At 43.4% G+C, this 12,358-nt stretch overlaps 1 long non-coding RNA gene across 1 annotated transcript; it reads right to left on the bottom strand.

Moving 5' to 3' along the window:
- Positions 1–1,487: 1,487 nt before the first annotated feature.
- Positions 1,488–10,910, bottom strand: LOC115071074. The gene is made up of 4 exons (XR_003850184.1): positions 10,849–10,910; positions 3,520–3,578; positions 2,364–2,503; positions 1,488–1,758 (listed from the first exon to the last, which is right to left on the bottom strand). It is a non-coding gene; the product is annotated as an uncharacterized LOC115071074 (long non-coding RNA).
- Between the last annotated feature and the right edge of the window lie 1,448 nt (positions 10,911–12,358).

Below are 12,358 nucleotides of genomic sequence, written 5' to 3'. Positions count from 1 at the left end.
ATTATATTCCTGGGGCTGAAGATTAAGAGCACTGTCTGCTCTTCCAGAGGACCCAGGCACTCCAGACTCAGAGGATCTGATGCCCTCTCCTGGCCTTTGTGGGAGTTGCAGGCATGGGTTCACTTACATGCACACAGTCAAAACAGGCATACACATAAAATAAAAATAAGCAATTACAGGGCGTCTACTGCAGCCCTCGGTCTTTTTCATGCAGGCCCTTACGGTACTTGGGGGACACCCCTCCTGTGCTCTCCTCCTTCCCTGTCACCCCCTCCCAAGACCCCTCTGTCCAGCTGGACAGCTTCACGTCTACTTTCACAGCTTCTGCACATATAAGACTTGATGAAGGCTGTGTAAGATCTAGGACCTGTGAGTGAGAGAGAACACATGGTGTCTGTCCCTCTGAGACTGACTTAATCCACAAAATGTGATCCTCTCCCATCGTATTCATTTGCCTGAAAATAACACGACTTCATTCTTCCTTACGGCCTAGGAAACTTCTGCCGTGCACGCAATCCACAGCTTTTGTCCAGTCCTCTGCTGTTGGACACCTACGTCAATGGTGACCACTGCAACAATGATCGCTGATACGCAAGCATCTCTGTGAAATGGCAGTTAGTCTAGTAAAGAAACAAAGTGCAGAATGGGAGAAAAATCTGTGCCAGCTCTGTACCTGGGAGAGGATTAGTGTCTACGCTGTATGCCAGTCCTCTGCTGTTGGACACCTACGTCAATGGTGACCACTGCAACAATGAACGCTGATACGCAAGCGTCTCTGTGAAAGGGCAGTTAGTCTAGGAAAGAAACAAAGTGCAGAATGGGAGAAAAATCTGTGCCAGCTCTGCACCTGGGAGAGGATCAGTGTCTACGCTGTACAAGAACTCGAAGCACCAACAACAGGCTTGGAGAGATGGCTCAGCGGTTAAGAGCACTGGCTGCTCTTGCAGAGGACCCAGCACCCACGTGGCAGCTGACAACCATCCGTAAGTCCAGTTCCAGGGGAATCCAACACCCTCTTCTGACCTCCGCAAGGACTGCATGGCACTGCTGCACTTAGATACATGCGGGCAATACACTCATGCACATAAAATTAAAATGATAAATAAAAATATATTTTTTAAATTAAATAACATGTCAAACAACCCAATCAATAAATGAGCAAATGACACTGACAGTTCTCAAGAGACGATGTTCAAATGACCAATAACATGGACAAAATGTTCAACTCCACTCCCCGCTAAGAATTGCACTGAGCTTCCACCTCACCTCAGTCAGAATGTCAGTTCTCAAGAAAACAAACAATAAATACTGTGGGCAAAAGTGAACACTGACCCCCCGTAGGTGGGAATGTAAACTAGTCTGGCCGCTACGGAAGCCAGTGTGAAGATTGCGCAGAAAGCTGAGGGCAGAACTAGCAGGTGACCCACTATCTGCTCACGGCTATGCACGCTCAAGGCTTCCACTCCTCCTTGAAGGGCCATCGTCTTTGGGGTCGTTGGGATCAGGTTTACTGTTTCGATTTTTATAATTTATTTTATTTTCACTCATGTGCATGTGTGTCCGTGAGAGTATAAGCCTTGCATGTGCAACTGCACTGGGAGCTGGAAACTGAACACAGGTCTTCTGGAAGAGCAGCAGATACTCTTAACTGCTGAGACATTTCTCCAGCTTGGCATCGAATTTTAATGTCCTCTGAGTCTCTTCACCCAATTTCATCTTTTCTCCCTTGGGAGCTTGCACACAACTTATGATCCATTTCTATAAAATTCGATTTTAAGAGAGTTTTAAAAAATAGTTCCTTTAGATCATAGAAAACCCAATCTCCACTTCCTGCTGTCCATATTCTTTCAGTTGGTTGACTTTAACCCTTTCCCTTCAGATTTCACAGTGGATATGGGACCACTGATTCCAACTTCTTCAGCTCTCTTAGCCCCTCCCACCCTGCCGTCTGATGAAGAAGAGCCTCCTAGGTAACTGCTACCAGTTCCCCTCTCTACAGCTGGAGCCCTGCTGGAGGAAAGGCACATCCTTATTGGTTCTTGGAATAGATTAGAATGCTTAGTTAGTTTCTCATTTCCTTTTGTCTACCTCCCCCACCTCAGAGTCAAGCTCAAATCTGAACCAGGCTCCTCAAGTTTCTTTCCCAACCCCCATCCCTCCCTGTCCCGCCCCCCCACATTCTGCTTCACTATGTTGACTGAGGTCATCAGGTCTGACCCATGCCAACTTCCTGTCTCACTTCAGTCTCTGCTTTATCTCAACCCACACCCTTCCTTCCTCCCTGTGGTCTCAGAGGACATGTTGCTGCTTCTTCCAGCTGGAACCCCTCCCCACGTCTCTCCATGTGTTAACTCCTCCTTCACCTTTTAAGAAGAATCCTAAAGGCCATGGTTGGGTTGGGTGACTCTCCTTGGAGCTCTCCTGGTGCACATATCTATCCTTCGCTGTGATGTATTAGCATAAAGTTGATTAGCTATCTCCTTCCTGGATCCTGTGTGAGGTCCTTGGGATAAGAGACCAGATCCTGTTGACCCATACAGCCCTAACACTTAATCAAGACCTGCCATCTAAAGCGGTAGTTTTACTAAGGTTTGTTATCACACTTTCATCCTTAACTGAGCCAGGCTGTATTCCTTTAAAAGCCTGGACCAAAACAAAAACAAAAAAGATAGTCTAACGGGGAATATAGTTCAGTGGTAGAAAACTTTGCTGGGCATTCACAAAGGCCCTAAGTTCTTTCCCTGCAAACAAGAACAAAAACACGACGAACACAAACCCCCAGCAGAAAATGTCCCAGGCTTTCATAACACATATGTGTGCTTGTTTACAAACACATGCATGCACACATATATTCATATTTCTAGTACTTTTTGTAGTATTAAAAAAGATCTTTTGTTTCAAATTCCTAATGCTGTCACAAGACAGATAAGCTGTGACATTAGTGAAATCTCTTTTCAGGGTTCAGTCTACAAAGTCAGAAGGTTTGAGTAGATCAACTCTGGTACAGCAGCATGCAGACACCAACTGTATCAATGAATAAAAACGTAATTGCATGGAAGACAGCGGAATAGAATCTGCTAGTCTAAAAATATTGCCCAAACTGCTACATAATATGTCCTTTAGTTGACATTTCTAAGGCCAAGGATTTCATTTATAAGTTGATTTCAAATAAAAATGAAACCACCATGCAAAATTGTACACAGGTAGGCATCCCTTCATATCATTTGATGAGAGTTTCCTCGTCTGTGCAGTTAGCTAACCATGGATCAAAAAATTTTCAAGGGAATGGAGAGATGGCTCAGGGGTTAAGAGCCACTGGCTTGGACACTATCATCCAGCCTGTTCTAGTGCTGTGTGGTTTGAGCTGCACCTGCAGAGAACATGTACAGACGTACAGACCTTTCTCTAGCCATTATCATCTCAACAGTACAGTTTAGCAACTCTACATACAGCATCTACTTTGCATTAGGTATTATATGTTAGAGAAGGCATAAAACTATATGAGAAAATATTACTTACCCCATTTGATGGTATTTGAGCATCAATGGCTTTTGACAACCTGGTCCTGATAACAGCACCTTGGAGTAAACAAAGGGGAATTTTATTTATATATAATTAATCTTTAAAAAATTAATTTTGTTCTTACACACTTTTACACATATACACAGTGCATACTGACCTCTACCCCCCGTACCTTATCCCAGCTCCCTACCATGCCTGTCTACCCCACCTTTCCCACACAAATCTCTCTCTCAGGTCTATTATTTATTCATTTGCTTTGTGACCCATTTAATTAACTTTTTAAGAATACATTGAAAGATACATTTAATAGTTTTTATAAAATTAAAATACATTTTAATATTTTATATATTGAAATAGGTTTATAGTACAATAGCTTATATATTAAAATGGTTTTATAAAATTGGTGAAAGTGATGGAATTTGTTTACATCTCATTTTTCTTTCAGTTAGCATTTTACAGGACCATGTTATGTCTTCCACACATAGGGACCTTCATTGATTTGTTGTGGCGAGGCTGAGCAAATTCTCTCAACTGTGCTTCGAGCAGTCCTTGGTGTGTTGCAGAACCACATCCTGGACTGCACATGGGATTCCGACAAGGCCTCCTCCTTTCCTCTACTTCTTGAGTTCCTGTGTCTTTTCATGACCGTGAGGGTTTTGAGAAGGACTGACAGCTCTTCCTGGAAGAAGCCCCCCAGTTTGCCCAGTTTGAGTTTGCCTGATAATTTTCTCATGCTTACACTACAGCGATGGGCTTGGGGAGGAAGAACGTAGGGGTAGAATCCCTTTAGATCACATTGCATTGTGATAGACGTTATCCATATGATTAATCACTAGTGAGATTAATCTTGACCACATCTGTCACCTGGTTTGACTCCTTTCATGATCATGAAGCGGACAAGGGTGTCATCCTCAGCTCCATTTTACAATAAAGGATCTTGAGGCTGTGGCTAAGGCCCTTGGACATCACCCATTTCTCCCTTCATGGCTCTCTGACCACCTCCTTGAAATTACACATAAAGCAACTATTTATTGTAAACCAAATCTAACAGTGCTTTCTGGTGTTATCCATCCTTGTGTCCCCCCTGGTTAGCTACATTCCCCATTTAGTGATATGTGTTTCCTTTATATTGATTTCAATCATGTTTAAAACAAGATTTCTGTCTTCAAACTGATATTTTTGTGTTAGTCAAATTTATTTTCCTCACAATTCATACTACTGTTTTTACTTGACCTCAAAAGTCATTTAAAAGGTTATTTCCTCATCAAGAAAGCAGGTTTGTGGCTACAAAAAGCCATGTTTCGGTGTTTAATGTAGCTGCTCACATTTCAAGCAGAAAGGGAGAGGTTTGCTGACTCTTTCCATAGACAATTTAATGACAGCAATTGTTACTGTGATTTGCGATTATATATTTTATGCATACGCGTCTATAGCTATGATAAAATTAGTGTTTTAGCAATTAAAAACAAAGAGCATATTTAGCCATTGGCAGGAGGCCGTCTTTGTGCTGAATGATTTTGCTTTGTTCTCAAAAGGCAGCAGGTAAAATCTTACTACTATCTTCACTATTTAAATGAGGGGACCGAGGCTCAGAGATTCCCCAGGTCACATCTTGGAGCTCTGTTACTATTCTAGGCCTGGGACAACAAGGCTAACCCACCAGAAACCCACTTTCTCACCTTCTAGAGCCAAGGTCTAGGAGTGCTATGTGACGCGTCTGCTCCATTCTGAGGCTTTTCTCCCGGGTTTGACAGTGCTGCCTTCCTACTTTCCCTCCGCGCTCTCCACGCTCTTTCCTTTTCAAATGAACACCTCTCCATCTGTGGGTCCCAACTTCCCTTTCTCCCAAGGGCAGTAGTCAGAATGGATTAGGGCCTAACTTGAGGGTCTGCTATTTTGAATGTGTGTGATCCATCATTCTGGAATTACCTATGTGGTGGTTTGAGAAGAGGGACCTTCACCAAGAGGATGCATGAGGGCCCCTTGCTCATCTTTCATGAGTGGGTTAGGTGGCCTTGTAAAATGATTTGACAAGGGAATTTGTGTCTTTTGTCTTTCTGTCTTCTGCTATTTGATTACCCTGTATCCTGACCTTCAGACACTGTACTAGCTCATTAGATCAGTGACCCCCCCCCAAAGCCACTGACTTCCCCAGCATCCAGAAACGATGAGATATAAATTGCTGTTTCGTATAAACGAACCAGCCTTAAGCATTTTGTTGTAGCAACACAAAAACACCAACACGTGAAATGTGTTATGAAATGTGTGACAGGGTCTTGTTTTAGCTTAATCAGTTTTCTAAAGACTTTATCTCAAAAAAATCAAATATTGCCGAGGAAACCATATGGAGAGGGTTGAAAGTAGACTGCTATTTCGCATCCGGTGTAAAAAAGACTCAAAATGGCTCCAAAACCTTAATATGAGACCTGAAGCTTTGAAGTCACTATAGGAAAGTACCACAACCTATAGACATAGGTAACCACATTTTAATTAAAATACTAATAGGTTAAATATGGAAAATATTGACAAATAGATCATGCCAAATTCAAAAGTCTTTGCATAACACAAGGAACAACGTATAGTAAGAAGGACAGCCATGGCGTGGGAGAGAATCTGCCAGGCACTCATCCAACACATAATTAATATCCAGACTATATGAAGAATTCAAAATATTGAACATCTAAAGAGCATGTGACCCAACCAGTAAAAGGGCAAGCGAAGCAAGCAGATATTTCAAGAGAAGGACAAATGGCTAATAAATACGTGAAAAAAATTTCCATATCCTTTGCCATTATGGAAGTGTAAATTAAAATTACATCATAATTCCATCTCACACTAATAAAGGATGGTTGTCATCATGAGAAAGAAAAAAAGACCGAGAAGGAATGGTGGTGGTACAGGGAGGGAAACCTCACATGCTGTCTGCAGAAGTATTCATTTGTTCAGGCACTATGAAAATTAGTATGGGTTTCCTCCAAAACCTAAACTAGCACGAGTCCACTTTTACTACCTATGGGTGTGTGACAAAGTCTGCATGCACTAGAGACGCCTGCATGACCACATTTGTCACAACACTGTTGACAGCAGCCAGGTATGGAGCCAGCCTAGGTGCTCACCAACAAGTGGACAGATGCTGCTGCGCACAGACCCTCCCATCACCATAAGGAAGAACAAAATCCAGCCATTTGCAGAATGAATGGAAGTTGAGATCTTCATGTTAAACAAAATGAGCTAGACACAGGGAGACAAGTTTTCCATCACATGTGGGAAGTAGAAAAATAAAACTCTAATATGGACATATAAGAGGGGCTGTATGCTCAAAGCATGTTATATGTATGTACGAAAGAGTCACAGTGAAAGCTATTATACACTTAGTATAAACTAAAACAATGCCAAGACAACAGCAAGACAGGACGTGTATCCAAATACAGTTATATTCTGAGATGCTAGGGGTTAGGACTTCAATGTGAATGGGATGGTGCACAATTAACCCATAAGAAGTCCAGGGTTCAAATCCAGCCATATGACTTAAAAGATTTTGTTTTTTAATTATGTGTATGTATATGTGTGTAACATGTACAGCTTTGGCCAGAAGATGCTATATCCTCTGAAGCTGGAGTTACAGGTAGCTGTGAGTCACCTGACATGGGTGCTAGGAATCAAACTTGAGTCCTCTGCAAGAGCAGTGTGAACTCTTGAGATAGAAGTCCTGAGCCATCTAGTCAGTCCTTGCCATGTGACTTTGCTTTCCTGAAGGAGAGTCTCACCATTCAGAGAAGCCAAACCATAATGTTTTCATGCTTTCTTGGCATAACAGTTGAGGCAGGATTTTCGCTGTTCAGTGGCCTCCCTTCCCATGACAGAAGGAAGAAAGCTTGCACTTTTATTAGCATTTTCTTCTATCCCACTACTTACAAGCAGCTAGTCTTAAAAGAGAACTTGGTGTCAGTTGCACCTGGTGAATGGCATGTCTGGTTTGTGGGCTGTTTATTCAGCCCTTTTAAAAATATCTATTTATTTATTTATGTGTTTGCTGATTGCCTGCATTCCAGGCATTCTTCTAAGCACCTTTCAAATATCAACTAATTTAATACTAACCACAGACAAGAAAGTACAATGACAACTCAAATGGCTTGAAAACAGTCACATCACTTAGGAAGTAGAGCCAACATTTGAAGGCAGTACATAGAAGTCAGAACATCAAGATACTCACCTGGACCTTGGATTTCTCTTCCTCACTAACTTTCAAATTATCTGTATATTAATGACCATCACTGGCATTTACTGTTTTAATTTAAAAAAATTTTATTTTATATGTATGAGTGTTTTGGCTGCATGTATGTAAGTGTACCCCATGTGTGCGATGCCCTTAGAGGCCAGATGAAGGCATTGTAGCTCCTGAAACTGCAGTTACAGGTGGTTGTTAACCTATATGCCGGTGCTAAGAACCAAACCCAGGTTTACAAAAGCAGTCAGTGCTCTTAAGCACTAAGCCATCTACAGACCTTGTCGTTTTTCTTTAAATTTATTTGAGAATTTCATACTTGATACTGTATTTCCATCATTTCCAACCCTCTCTCTCCCCCTCTGAGTCCCACATTCTCTTCTCAATCCTCCCTCTCAATTTCCTGAATTCTAATTACTGTTGTTACATATGTGTGTGGAGGGGCATCTAAACAACCTACTGAGCCCATTTAATGACGTTCATATGTGCATGTGTTTAGGGCTGAGGGCTTGGGATGGGATAACCTGTCTTCCATTAATTGTCTGCAGCTGCTTCTCTTCTTTTTTAAAGAACAGTAATCATTACACCTGTTGTCAGCTTTGCAGCATGTGTTTAGGGCTGAGGGCTTGGGATGGGATAACCTGTCTTCCATTAATTGCAGCTGCTTCTCTTCTTCTTTAAAGAACAGTAATCATTACACCTGTTGTCAGCTTCACAGTGCTCTGCGACCCTCCACCTTGAACTGGTGGAGAGCATTGCTCCTACATCTATTTAAGCCACACAGTTTAGAATAGTGAATAAATCTGTGAGTATTCTGTTTCACTTTGTGAACTAAGAGCTAAGACTTCACTTTATAATGACAGAGAATGATTTTTAAATCCAGAATAACATAATAGAGACAGCATTGGAAGCACGAGGGTGGACCAGCGAGTTTCGGAATTCTACGACATGACACGGGAGAGGTACAATGGGTCAATGGGGCACCAGAAAGAAGAAAACAGCCTGTGACTCTTCCTACAAACCGTGATCTAAGAGTTCTCTGAAGAAAGGGGCACGGGATAATTTCTATCGAGCATTAAAGTTGACTGAATAGAGGCTTCATTATGGGGCATTGCAGAGCATCTCAAGCCACAGCTGGTGAGGGAAAGAAGACAAGACAGCCCCCACCAAGGCTTGAGTCACACACACCAAGTAGCCCTGTCCTTAGCTAGCCATGGCTGCCTGATCCTCCTCTTTGCATTCCAACATAACATGGTAAGTGCTCCTCACCCCTGTGACCAGAACCACAGCCAAGCCAATGGACAAACAGCACCTTGGAGCACCTGGGTATTAGTTACTCTTCTTGATGTTATAAAAAATTTTCCTAAGCAGCTTAACAAAGGGTTTGTTTGGGCTCACAGTTTGAGGGATGCATCCTTCATGATGGTGAAAGTGTGATAGAAGGAACAGAACAAGGGGTGGGAAGCAGAGACCGATGAGTGCCTGTATGGGAGGCTTGTTTCCCTTTGCATTGGTGGGATGGGGCCACCTACAATCAAGAGGGAAAGTGTTCCCTCTTCTCTTAAACGGCTCTGGAAATGCTCTAGCAGATATTCAGGAGTCTATCTCCTAGGTTAGTCCAATCCTGTCAACAAGGGAGACTGGCTGTCACAGCCTATTTCAAATTCAGCCTGTGGTCAACTCACACATAGATTTTTAAATATAAATGGAAAGAAAACACCTTCAGTTATTTGAGGATCCATCAGCTAGAAAGCCCTGATAGTAAAAGATGGAATTGAATAAATGATCGATTAAGAATACGAGATGATGGAAAGCTGAAAAGACCATAAGTTATATTCGCCAAGACATCTTACAGACATTAACACATACCAAACAAGAAGCCACTGTAAAAAGTGAGATATCAATGGACAATTAGGTCTTGCTTCAAAATAAAATGACAAAAACTCACTACTGAAGTTTAGTAATAACCCAAAGACAAAGTTAGGCATCAAAAACACAATCAGATTATAGATGAAAAAGACAAAATCAAAACTAGAAGATATTCTAGAAGAAAACAGAAATAATGGAAAATAGATTACCAAAGAAATAACAGATTAGCCCCTACTAAGATACAAGACTACTGTTGGTAAGTCAAGAACTGAAGGAATATAAAATGTATTTTAAAAGCGTAGTTGCAGCCACCAGAAAATATAACAGAGAAAGCTGTTAAGTGCGACTCTTTTCTCTGGGTGGGGGGTGGATGTGTTCCTTTCTATAGTAATTGATTTTTTTCCCATGCACTGTATCACATACGCTGACACATTTATATATAAAAGTGATGTCAGAATAGGATCTAGCACAGTTGTTCTATTTTGTTCTTCTGTTGCTGTGATAAAACACTATGAACAAAAGCAACCTGGGGAAGAAGGGGCATTTGGCTTTCATCTCTCCGTTACCTGGAGAAGCCAAGGCCGGTGCTTTCAGCAGAAACCTGCGCAGGAACGCTGCTCACTGGCTGCTCCCCTGGCTGGCTCAGCTGCCTTTCTTATATAGCCCAGACCCACCTGCCCAGGGGTGGCACCACCCACAGTGCGCTGCGCACTCCCACATCTATCAGTAGGAAGGCCTCAGGCCAAGAATTCCCAACAAGGGAATTCTTGGGTTGAAGTTCACTCTTCCCAGGTGACTCTAGGTTTGCATCAAGTTGACGGCTGACAACATTTTAGGGAGGAATGAAGATTCCCAGCCCAAAGGAGAATGGCTTCTGAGAACGGCCTGCAGCTTGTGACCCCAGAATGGCAATGTCTCTTGGCCTGCACTGCATTAGAAGCACAGTTGCACACAGTGTGCAGGCAGCCTTGGGCAGCAATGCTTTGGCACGGTGGGCAGACAACAGGGCTGAATAGCCCCACGTGCACCAGTCGTCATGTCTGCCACTCCCATTCCACCCCTTCTCAAACAGCTCTGCCTCACTCATGTGGAAGGACTAGGAAAGCTGCACCAGAGTGCTCTCTGGATAGTCCAGGCTGGACTGGCCATCAGGTAGTCTATGCAGTGGTTGCTATGCGGTGATAAAATGCCTGACATGAACAACTTGTGAGAAGGGATTTATTTTGACTCACGGTTTTAGGGGCTCATTCCATGGTTAACTGACTGTTTTTTCTGGACCCAGGATGAGGCAGATCATCATGGTGGAAAGAAAATGAGGTAGAACAATGTTACACATCTCATTGATCTTAGGGAGACACACACCCACCCCCACACACACACACACGAGACACAGAAAAAGAGACCAACACAGATAAAGGGAAGACAGGAAGAGAGACAAAAAGACACACAGAAACACACACACACACACACACACACACACTAGAGGGCAGGCAACGACAGAAAGACACACAGAAGGGAGAGAGACAGAAAGAGAGACTCACAGAGGGGAGATACAGAGAGAGACAGACACAGAGGGGAGACAGAAATACAGAGATACATACAGAGGGGAAACAGAGAGACAAAAGGCAGAGACAGACAGATATGGGGGGGGAGAAGAGAGAAACAGAAAGAGACACACAGAGAGGGGAAACAGAGAGAGACAGGGAGGCAGAGAGACAGACAGGCTCACACCGAGTGAGGGGAGCAGACAGACGGAGAGGCCGGCAGAGAGAGAAGGAAACACACGGAGTAGGAGAGAGGAAGACAGAGACAGAGAAGCACTCACACACACATGATATTTGGGGTCGACAGTCTTCCAAAGTACAGCTCCAGGGACTCACCTCATCCATCAGGCCCATGCTTCCCCCATCTCCACCACCTCCCAATAAGCTACCCAGTCATGAATGCATCCATGATCAACCCATTATTTACGTCAAAGCCATCAAGATCCAATTTCTCCTCAGCAATACCACCAGCTGGAAACTGGCCCATCAATACATTCACCTTCAGGGAACGTCACTGACACAAACGACAGCACCTGGTTCCTAGAGTTAAAGGGAGCGAATGGAATTCCTTTTCAATTTGGAAAAATCGGGTGGAAACCAGCAAGATCAGAGTGGCTGGGCAAAGATTCACAAACTGCAGCCCCGAGGTGCCTCGTGCCATCGGAGAGCGCAGCTGGCCCTCAGCACCTGGCTTGATTTCTCAGGGATTACATAATCACTCCACATTCAGAAGGGAAGAGAGGCCAGGTCACTGCAGGCCTGGGGGAGGGTGAGATGTGGCATTCGCGTTTTGCGTGTTACCTCCACCAGAGCCACAAGGCCTGGGTACCTAAGGCTGAGATTGCTTTTCAAACAGAGTGGACGTTTAAAATTGTTCAATGTTTTGTTCTTTTAAAATTATTGGAATGGGCTGAAGAAATGATGGGAGGAGGGGGGCAGAATGTAGAATCCCAAACTCCCAATCTCTCTCTCTCTCTCTCTCTCTCTCTCTCTCTCTCTCTCTCTGCTCTCTCTCTCTCTCTCTCTCTCTCTCTCTCTCCCTCTCTCTCTCTCCATGGTAGCCAAGCTCTCAGTCTTTCTTTTGATTTTGTTTGAGTCATGGTCTCTCACCAAACGTAGTCCAGGCTGGCCTGGAACTTGCCCCAATCCTCCTACCTCAGCTTCCTGGGGTGGAGTGCTTAGGTCACTACCTAGCAAC

The sequence above is a fragment of the Nannospalax galili genome, unplaced genomic scaffold (assembly GCF_000622305.1).
Source record: "Nannospalax galili isolate Female #2095 unplaced genomic scaffold, S.galili_v1.0 scaffold178, whole genome shotgun sequence".
Lineage (NCBI taxonomy): Eukaryota > Metazoa > Chordata > Mammalia > Rodentia > Spalacidae > Nannospalax > Nannospalax galili.
Note: the sequence above shows the minus strand (reverse complement) of the source record. Positions and strands in the feature narration are given on the sequence as shown.